This window comes from Corvus moneduloides, chromosome W, assembly GCF_009650955.1.
Source record: "Corvus moneduloides isolate bCorMon1 chromosome W, bCorMon1.pri, whole genome shotgun sequence".
Taxonomy (NCBI): domain Eukaryota; kingdom Metazoa; phylum Chordata; class Aves; order Passeriformes; family Corvidae; genus Corvus; species Corvus moneduloides.
The window spans coordinates 1,682,608-1,693,096 of NC_045510.1; the positions used below are offsets into that span (position 1 = coordinate 1,682,608).

General features: G+C 47.3%; 1 long non-coding RNA gene across 1 annotated transcript; it reads left to right on the forward strand.

The window, feature by feature from the left end:
• Positions 1-2,077: 2,077 nt before the first annotated feature.
• On the forward strand, positions 2,078-10,143 carry LOC116437388. Its single transcript, XR_004237274.1, has 3 exons — positions 2,078-2,214; positions 3,459-3,563; positions 9,746-10,143. It is a non-coding gene; the product is annotated as an uncharacterized LOC116437388 (long non-coding RNA).
• Positions 10,144-10,489: the final 346 nt, after the last annotated feature.

A 10,489-nucleotide genomic window follows, 5' to 3' on the forward strand; every position in this document is an offset into this window, starting at 1 on the left:
CACCTGCAGATGCCAAGCAAAGGAAAGAAGCTGCCACAGCCTGGAAAAGAAGAAAAACCAAACCACTTAAGAAAAAGACTCCTCCTCCTCCAGGCCTGAAAAACAAACCCTCCCCTTCCCAGTCTTCTTAAATGTGTCTCCCTTCCCAAAATGACCCCTCATTTTTTTTAAAAGAGGGGGAGCCCAAGGGAGCCATTTTTATTTAAGTTAATTGTATTTGTGTTAATTATATTTGTGTTACACTTTTCCTAAAGTTACCACCCTTGACTGCGTGATGACCTCCTACCTGCTGCTGTCCCAGCTGCTGCAGCTCCTCCTGTTCACTGGGAGCTCCAGCAGCTGGATTCCTTCCATTATCAAAGACATTGTATGGGTTTTGTTTATAGTGTTGTTAATTTTACTAGCCCTTCCCATTTTTAAGTGTTTGGTTTTGAAATCCCTTAAGTCTTCTCCCTCATTTCAATATAATAAAAAGAGAGGAGATGTTGCTATGACCCAGCCCACTGCGGGGCTGGGGCAGTGAGATGACAATCAATCCCAGCCCCTCCCCTGGATCGAGTTTCCCCAAGACACAGACTCAGAGAGTGGGTCGAGGGGCAGCTCAGAAGCTTAAGCCGCACCCCCCTGGGCGACGCCCGGGTCCAAGCTGCCTCCCCCTGTTCAGGAAATTTCTCGGTTACTCGGTTGTTCATGGGTTCTTTGTTATAACTCCCACCTCTCGGTTTCCCCCATTGGTTCTTGTTGAATTGTATCCTCCCCCTGGCTTGTAACTCATTGGTTGCTTTCCCCTTTCCCCGCGGTTTTCAACTCCCCTATAAAACTGAGGGGAAAGCCTCTCAGCAGGATCCCAGGTTAAGATCATTGCCATGTTCTGGTTGCTAAACTTCTGACAATAAACCTGTTAGAAGTCAGACCAGAACAGACTCTCTCTTCCTTTACCTCTGAACTAACGTGAGCCGATATCATTGGCTCCTTCTGTGTTTCCTCTGCAAAGAAGCCAGCTAGCTAGCTCAGCCAGCAGCGCCTATACTGATGCCAAAGTCGCTTCAGCGATGCACAGAAGTAACGCAGCTGGACTCTCTCTGATCGAGGGCACGCCAGAGCTCGTGCAGCGAGCACTGAACTGTGCTAGTACTCGGCGATTTATTTTCTTTCGTTTTTCCTGGCACCATTCTCACACCTCTTGAGACCCTGAACCGCAAGGCAGGAACTTGGGGAGCTAAGTCCCGCCCATCATAGGAAACTATATGGTTCACAACCACCTGAGGAACCAGTGGATAGACGAGTCCTGCACTAGGGGAGGCACAATCCTATGCACCAGTACATGCTGGAGGCCCATCAGCTGGAAAGCAGCTTTGCAAAATAGGACAATGTGCCCTTGCCGCAAAGGCGACCAAGGATATCCTTAGCCCAATATAGAGGAAAGCAGGGTTTATATATGTTACAAGACAGTTGTGTGGACCAAAGTGCTCACTGTCCCCGAGGGTGCAGGGCACCACGGACCACCCTTGGGCAGCTTTGGGGGCACTGCCTCTTTTTCTAAAAGTCTCCTATCCAGCTTAACGCAAATCCTACTATCTTGAGCCCTCAGGCCAGCAGCGCCGAAGGCACGCTTTGTATTTAATTTCCTTCCGGGAGACGTGCAGCTTAGAAATGTCTACAATGGAAGTGGGATTTCAGGGAACAATGTAGAGCAACTTCAGTTGGTTTTTCAAAATGTCCTGAGAAGTTAAGGCCAGGCCTGCCCTGCCCGGTCCAAAGCAGTCATTTGACTGGAGGGAGCAGCACCAAAAAGGCACAGGCACCTTTGGGGTGGACTTGATGCGGTAACAAATAACAAGAAATAGTACTCGTAGCTACTACAGCCTCTTCTGCGACCTCGTATCCCGCCCTCAAGGTCGCAGCACTACACGGGGCAGATCCCTCCGCGCCCCGCGGGCACCAGGTCGACGAGCGCGGACCCGCCAAGGGGGCGGGGAACGCGAAAACGACAGGCGAGACAGCAAATCGAGACGCGGGCGACGATCCGTCGGCCCAATGGGCGTCGCGGAGGGCCTGGCTTAGTGGAGGAAGTGTCGGGGCGGATACGGGCGTTGTCCTTGGCTGACGAGAGTATTGGGGTGCTGGTCTCTAGCTCTGCTGGCGCCACTACTGTCTTCGGAAAGATCATCGGCGAGGTGTTTCCCTAGTACCGTAAGCGGAGAAGACGAGGAGGTAGCCGTGGCTTTGCTCTGTGCGCGGTTCCTCTTCCCTTCCCCCCTCCCTCTCCCGCGCTCGCGGGCATCTGAGCCGAGGACACCCGGTGCGCGGTGCCCGGGCGCGTGGTACGGCGGGTGGCGGCGCTGCTGCTGCGGGTGGGTGGAGGGACGAGGGACGGACGGGGCCTCTTTGGGTTGTGGCGCTCTCTACTGCATCATCCCCTAAGCTTGTTCGGTGCCGCACCCCCACCCCTCCGGCTGCCGCGGCGCGTACTGGGTTGCTGGTATTGTCCGGACTCGCCTCGGATCCCACCCCCACCGTGTCGTGTGCGCGCGTAGAGAAGGGCCTCCGACGGTAACTTGGTCTCAATGTGTTTCGTAATAGCATCGAAGAGGTTTCGCAGCTTCGCTGTGCTAGGCTGTGGTTCTGAACCCCCAAACTGGATTATTAGGGCAAGGAATTACGGCTTTCTCTAGTTTTTCTTAAAAAAAAAAAAAAAAAAATTTAGAAAGTGGTCATCCTGCAGGCTTCAGAAGCTTTCCAGATCTTCTTTCTGTGGGGAACTGGGACCGTGATAACAGCATGCTTGCGAGGGTTACAGGTGCTGGTGCTGGGAACGAGAGTGAGCTGCTTAGACCGGGGGGAAAACAATGCAGCCGTTGCCTATGCGATGTTAACTTTAAGGTAATATCCCGTATGATTTAGTTATTAAAATGCTGAAGGTTAACAGTTAAGGATGCCTTCTGCTTTGGAAGGTAGTGTTTGCGTGCAATGTAGAAGACAGACTGGTCCTATGCACTTGCAGGCTTCCTGTGATTATACGTTTGTTCAATGCTTGAGCTCCCTGTACCGTGGAAAGTGAATGGCTACTGCTCTTCCATTTCACTAACCTCTTTGCTGATTCGGTTAAGCCATTTGTCTCCTGCCTCTGTGTGGACCACATCCAATAGAAGAACTGCTGAGGAAACAAATCAGCCCAAACTAAAACATACTGAAGGTTGTTAATGGCAAATAGTGGCCCATCTCCTTGCTCCCATCGTCTTGCATGACGAATACCAATTCTGGAGGGGGCTCTGGAAATATGTTGTATTTTGGGTATAGAAAGCATTACTATCATGCAAGAAAAATCAATGTTCGGGCTTGTGTTTTGGGTATCTGGTAATCTGCTTCTGTAGGAGTTCAGTGGGGCAGGTTGATTTGCATAAGCTATTACCTTTCTCTGAAGCCGGTTATGTTTTAACTGTTTGCTCTTCCTCCAGTGCCGTGCGTTCCGTGGTCTTTCACTGCAATCTGGGACACTTTTCCTAGTCATGCCTAAGGAGCCAATTATTGGGTTGTCCGAAGCTGAAGGTTCTGGTGAATCTGTAAGTACTGCGTGAGCTTTCTGTATGCTAAACTGTACCTGTAGATAGTTTCTCATTTACTAGACTCTTTCCCATCCCCCCTTTCCTTCTCGATAGGGCACAGTAGGCTACTTTGGGTTTTGTGGTGCTATAATCTTTTGCCTCTAGCTTGTAATGGAGTTGAGCTTTCTGACTAAAAGCAGTGATAAAAAGCAGTGCTCATCCCTGGGTATGTACTTCTGGTGTAAAATGCAGTGTTGTTTTGGAGTGCAGTCAGGTGCCTATTGTCATGGTTTAGTGTAAGAGTAGTTGTATTTCTAATGCAGGGAAGAGGGCTTGGGGTTATTGGCACGTCAGGGGCAGGGAAGGGCAAAGCTGGTTGAGAGGTGCTGGATGCTTTGCTTTTAGCTATGAAAGTTAAGTTCAAAGACTTTGTAAACCCATACAAAAGGCAGCCTAAAGTTTATTTTCCACCAGGATTGCTTATGTTGCCTGAATACATGATGGGGGCTTTAACCCAGAGACAAATTCAGCTTCAGTGGCTGTTTTTTTGATTGTTGCCATCTATCTTAAAATAAATTGCCTAGCTCTCTTTTGCCCTTCTAGTGTACATAATTGGTCTTTGTAGCTTTGCGTGGAAAGCATCAGTTGCTAGTTGAATTGCTAGGAATTTCCTAGCTGCTTTCTCTGGGTGGTTCTCTGCTCTCGTTCATTCCCTTCCTGCCCTCTCCCCTCTTTGTGTGTTCTTTTTTTTTTTTTTATTTTACTTATTTATGAGTTTGTACTTCCTTCTCCAGCTTCTTGGGCATGTAATGATTGTTGGCGAGATGTGTGTTGCTCACCTGGGCCTGACCAATGGATTCCGGATGGTTGTGGATGAAGGGCCCGAGGGTGGGCAGTCTGTCTATCATATACATCTACCTATTCTGGGTGGCCGTCAGTTGGGCTGGCCACCTGGCTAAGATTTTGGCATTGCAAGAGTTGCTGCACGTGTACAAATTGCCACTGAATGGATTTCATCTGTTGCCTGTCAATCTAGCAGCTTTCGGTGTGTAATTTTTTGTGCCGTGTGTCTGTGGAAGATAATAAAAGCCTTGAGCAGCAGTTGCACAATAAAGATTTGTCATGGGGATATCATCTCCGTCTTGCGCGTCTTACTGAGGGGAAGTAGTTCTGCAAGATCAAACGGTGTCTCCCTGGACTGCAAGTATGTGCAATATTTCAGCCTGTTAAGAGCATTCCATAGATAGTGATTTTCCTGTTCATTTGAAGCGTGGTGCTGGAAGCGCTTAGCAGTCTCATGCATCTTGTAGGAAGCAGAGTCTTAGCTCTTTGGCAGAGGTATGTCAACGTACAGAAAGTCCGTGTAGGCTGCAGCTACAACTCTAGAATATACTGTATGTGAGGCTACAGGCATGCCATCCAAGTGGTTTTTCACCATGGTGCAATGTGTTGGAAGCATCCACCTCCTGTTGCAGTGCTTTATCAATGGCTGTGTCATAAGACTTGTGATATTCATTTTCTGGTGAGGAGGGATATGGTAGGAGAAAACAATGGGTCTGACTGGCAGCTGTGGTGCTTCCATAGCACAGTCGAATCTCTCTTTTGTCAATTTGGGTCAGCCATCCTGGCTCTGTCCCCTCCCAACCTCTTGCCCACCCCCAGCTTTCTGGACTGTGTGGGTGGGGATGGTTGGAGCGACAGCCTCCATGCTGTGGAAGCAGTGCTCCACAGTAGCTGAAGCATTGATTTTTATCAACACCCTTCTATTTTCAACTGCAAAGCAGAGCACTTTGTGGCTGCGATGGGGAAAGTTACCTCCATCCCAAGCTAGACCGAAACCAAATCTCCATTGCAGTGAGACAGCAAACTTCAGCTTGCTTTAACAGCTATTAAAAAAGGGAGATGGGCATGGGAAAGGCAGGCAGTCCTTCATTGCCCTTGAACCCTATGTTACTGAGACAACCTGAGGTGCCCAGTGAAAGGCATCTTCATTTCTTCAAGATCCCCAAACAATTGGATGAAGTTTGGTGACGCGGGCGTGTAGGTAACCCACAGACTTCACCTTTATTTAGTCATCCTGGGGGAGGAGATAGAAATGATTTCCCTGAAGTAGATGGAAAGTGCTCTGGTGCGGTGTTTGCTTACTGAATGATTAAGGTAGGTACATTCTATGGTTCTGTCTCTGTAAACTCCCTAAGGTATCTAGAAGACGTTCCCACTTCGAGGGGGCAGGGGGATTTTGGAGAAGCTAGGTATTGCCCATACATTCTGAGAGAATGGGTGATTGCTATAGGCTTTAGAAGTCTGTGGTGCCTGGTGGAATTTTGTCTTGCCTTGCAGGCAAGGTTTTTGATACTTTGCTCCAAACTGAAGAGAGCCAAGCATTATGAAACCGAGATCCACTGAAGAATTGTAGGATCCTAGACCAGCCCAGGTGTGAAGGGACCTTGAAAGATTATCTGGTCCAGCCTTTTTATGGGAAAGGGAGCCTAGATGAGATTATCTAGCACCCTGTCCAATCACATCTTGAAAACCTCCAGCAATGGGGACTGGTGCAATTTATGCCTATTGTCCCTTGTCTTCTCCATGTGGCTCCTTGTGAAGAGAGAGCTTCTGTCCTCTTTGTACCCTCCCTTTAAGTACTGGAATACTGTGAGGAGGTTCCCCCTGAGCCTATGCAGGTGCCTAACATTTTGCAACCAATTCCTTTGTCATTGCTAGCCTTCATTCAGCCCATAGCTGCTTTTAGCTTTACGATCGTGCCAAGCCCATTTGTCTGAGAACTTAGGACTTGGGCTTATTCCATGCTTCTGTAAATAGTCAGTGCTATTGCTTGCCATCGTGCTGACTACACCAACTAGTACAAATGGGTGTTTTAGTTTGCTTAAAGAATCACTGGCAAAGGTGTTGGCCAAAGCAGGTTTGATATAAAAGTGAAAGCTCAACAAAGTTCATTTGCAAGGTTCATTTTACTACTACTAAATAGTTAAACCACACAGAGAAAAAGCAAACTAAAATTTAAACCAAAATCAACACCAAAATTATCCATGTTGAGGCTGGAGGGGGAAAAGGGAGGAAAGAATAAAATGAATAAGGAATACCCTCCCGTTGAGTCTCCATGTGGCTACTTGTGAAAAGAGGGCCTCTGTCCTCTTTGTAGCTGCCTTTTGAGAGCCAGAATTCTGTGATGTCATTTTTCTTGAGCCTTCTCTTTTCCAAGGGAGAAATGACCCAGCTCCTTCAGGATTTCCTCATATTCTCCAGCCTTTTGATAATCTTCATTGCCCTCCTTGGGACCCTCTCCAGTCTGTCTGCCTCTTTTTTTTTAATTCTGGGGACCAGAACTGGACACAGCACTCCAGGTGCAGCCTGCAGGGGTGACCTCTGTGAGAAGAGGCCAGGGTCTGCCCTGTGAAGGACACAGCTAGTTCCTGACAGCTAGGCACTGAAATCCCCAAGAGCCAAAGCTAAGCAACTCAGCAAAGCTGGTGGCACCCCTGTGTAAGCATATTTAAGAAAGTGCTAAATCTGTCCGGGGCAGGTACTTCCCTGCTGCCCTTAGATCTGGCAGGTGGCTATGTCCTGAAGGAACTTTTTGATCTTATTTTCTCCTCCTGTCTTGTTGAGGAAGGGTGGTGAGAGAACAGCTGGGTGGCCCCCTGGCAGCTGGCCAAGATCTGGCATCATAAAGCCTAAAAGGTGTATTCTTCTATGTAAAAGGGGGTTGGTGGTTTAGAGATTTTAGGAACAGGAAATTTTGGAGCTAGGAAAGTCTGGTCATATCTGGGATTCCAGTCACTTTGAGAGGGGGGAAGTTTAAATGGAAAAAGCCTTCTTTCTGAGCAATACGATGTTGTTCTGAGAAAAAAGATCTAGTGTCCTTTTTTTCTCCCTTGGTAATACAATCGGCAAAGAACTGGAACTCTTGCATGCAAAGGGATGAAAATTTGCAGAGCCTGTTGGGTGCTGTGTGTGTGCGCGCTGGAAACCCAGGACCAGCTATAAAAGGTCATGGAGGAGATGTAGGGTTTGTCTGGCTAAACTTGATTAAGACGGGGCTTTAGGGAAGGCAATGCCTTGAAGATGTGAACAGTAAAAGGACAATAATTAAGGCTGGTGATGTCGTTCCCGACCTTTTTTTTTGGAACTATTATGACTGAATGTTGATTTGACTGAAGGGCAGCTACCAATCCATCTTCTATAAGTGGAATTTCAGCAGCAAAGGACACCCAAAGCTGAGAATCAGGCACCAATGGTGCTGCATTGGGTGTGGCTGAGATGGAGTTCCTTTCCACACAGGAGCTCTCACAGTGCCGTGCTTTGCATTGGTTGCTAGAAAGGTGTTGATAACACCCCAGTGTTTTGGCTACTGCTGAGCAGTTCTGGCACAGCATCAGCACTGTCTCTCCCACATTCAGCCCCAGCTTCATTAGGCTGTGGGTGGGCAAGATCTTGGGAGGAGACACAACCAGGACAGCTGACCCAAATTAGCCAGATATTATTCCATACCATATGACATCAGGTCAGATATAAAAGCTAAGAAAAGGAGGAGGAAGCGGAGGCATTTTTTATTTACAGTGTTTGCCTCTTGGAGCAACTCTTATGCACGCTAAAGCCCTGCTTCCCGGGAAGTGGCCATGCAGCACTTCCTGATCGTAACTAGATGATAAATATGGGAGGTTTTTCCCTCTACTAGTTTGCACGCAAACTTTCGCTTTTGTTTTAGTAAACTGCCTTGATGCCTTGAGAGGCCTCCTAGAAACAGAGACTGGACAGGAGTAAAGGATTAAAAGAGGTATTTATTTGAAAGGCCTTCAAAGGTACACCCTGGGGAGCCTGAAGCTATTCTCAAAATGGACCCCAAGATGGACCCCAGGTCACAAGTTCTTCACTCTTTTATAGGTTTGGTTCATTTGCATAGCAGGGTTAATTCTCCAATTAAAGCTTCAGTTTTCCCCTCAGCTTGCCCCCCCCTTAGTGGCTCTTTGGTTTATACTTTTGGCCTCAGACAGTCTTGGTGTCCTTGGAAAGTAGGGCCGGAGAGGCTTTGTTATGTCTACCTACCATGAGAGAGCAGAAATTAACAGGCGGCAAGAAACTTCAGAGTCACACACCAAGCAGTACAGAATTTGAAAAATAAAAAGGTTAAAACCTAAGGCATCAGCCTCATCTCAACCTCCGAGTTGTTTTTAATCTTATTTTCTCTCCCTTGTCCAGCTGAGAAGAGGGAGTGATAGAGCAGCTCTGTGGGCTCCTGGCATCCAGACATAGTCAACCCACCACAGTCATTTTTGGCACCCAACATGGGCCAAGACAACGGCAGTTATATATCTTGCATGGTAGAGTAATAGGAGGTATTGAGTAGCAAGCTCCTGTGCGGGACATGGAGTTTGTCAGGTGCACCGTTTATCTCTGTTTTGTTGAGTTTGGGAACATGTTAATACAAACAATGGCTCTGTGCTTTGCTGTGACATTAATGGCTTTGTTGTGCTGGGGGAGCTATTTTCTGGGGACGATGAGGGAATACCTCTCTCACTCCCTACCTAGGACTGATGTGGATTGTTTCAGAATGCAGGCTCCCATGTTCCTTGTTCATCCTTATGTAAGCTGTTCAATACCATTAATACTTTAAACCATGCTATTGCTCAAAACACCATCTTAGGTCTTGAGAGACACATTTTGTGGCGACATGGTACCCCAGAAAGAATGGAATCAATGAGGCTCGTTTTTGAAATAACCTCATAAACTCTTAGGCAAAGAAACATGCGCTGAGTGGATATATCACATCCCCTATTATCCACAAGCCTCTGGAAAGGTCGAGAGGTATGGTGGACTGCTGAAGACTATGTCAAGAGGGTTAGGCAATGCGGCATGGAAGCATTGGGATGCAAATTTAGCAGAAGCCGCTTGTTGGGTTAACACCAGAGGATCTCCTGACCACACTGGTCCTGCCCAAACAAAACCACTACATACTGTGGGAGGAGATAAGGTCCCTTTACTACACACTGGGAAGTGGCTGGGGAGGTCTGTGTGGATTTCTCCTCCCATGGGAAAAGGCAAACCCATTTGTGGGATTGTCTTTGCTCAAAGACCTAGGTGTACTTGGTGGGTAATACAGAAGGATGGGGATACCTGGTGTGTGCCTCAAGGAGATTTAATCTTGGGTGAAAAATAATCTGTGTGTAAATTGTCTGTTGCAGGAAGTAAAGTAGCAGGAGTGACATGAACCAATGAAGAGTCAATTTTTGCGAGGAGAGTGCAACGATGACCCAGGCAGGGCCAGTGTTGGGACCTAACGATCAAGTGTGCTGCTTGTCCTGTCCTGAGCACCCATCTTGATGGAATGGAGCCCAAGTTGCAGCCTGTTGGAAAAAGATCCGTGGACTCCGGCAGGGGGAGGAAGAAATTGCAGTCCAGCCAATATGGTTGATAAAAGCAAGCTCCGTTTATTAGCAATCCAGAGGCACTTATATAGTATACCAGCTTGTTAACTCTTAAGTGGCTTAAAACTTATCCAAGCGCATTTCTGCTTCTACCTAATTGGACTACATTGGCAAGCTTCTACAGTTATGTTATGATTAAAAGAATTCAGAGTTCACCCTCCCTTCTCTCCTGGTCAGTACATCTTATCTGCACAGCTGCTTCTCTTCAAAACTCCCTTTTTATTTCTCAGGCCTGTTTCTCACACAGGGATTTTCTCATGGAGAGAGTTTCTCACACTAACCTTTGCTTGCAAGCCTATTGCTTGTACAGTTCTTTTATTGATCCCATAATTCTATCAATGATCCATGTCCCTGATCCTCTAACCATTTCCCAACAGCAGCCTCTTTTTGAATATCTGTAGGAGCGGAGGAAGCCCATGAAATGGGAAAATAATATCTATCAGTGAAAGGATGGGGGACAGTAGTTAATGAAAATGCATGCATCTATGTGTTGCCTATAAA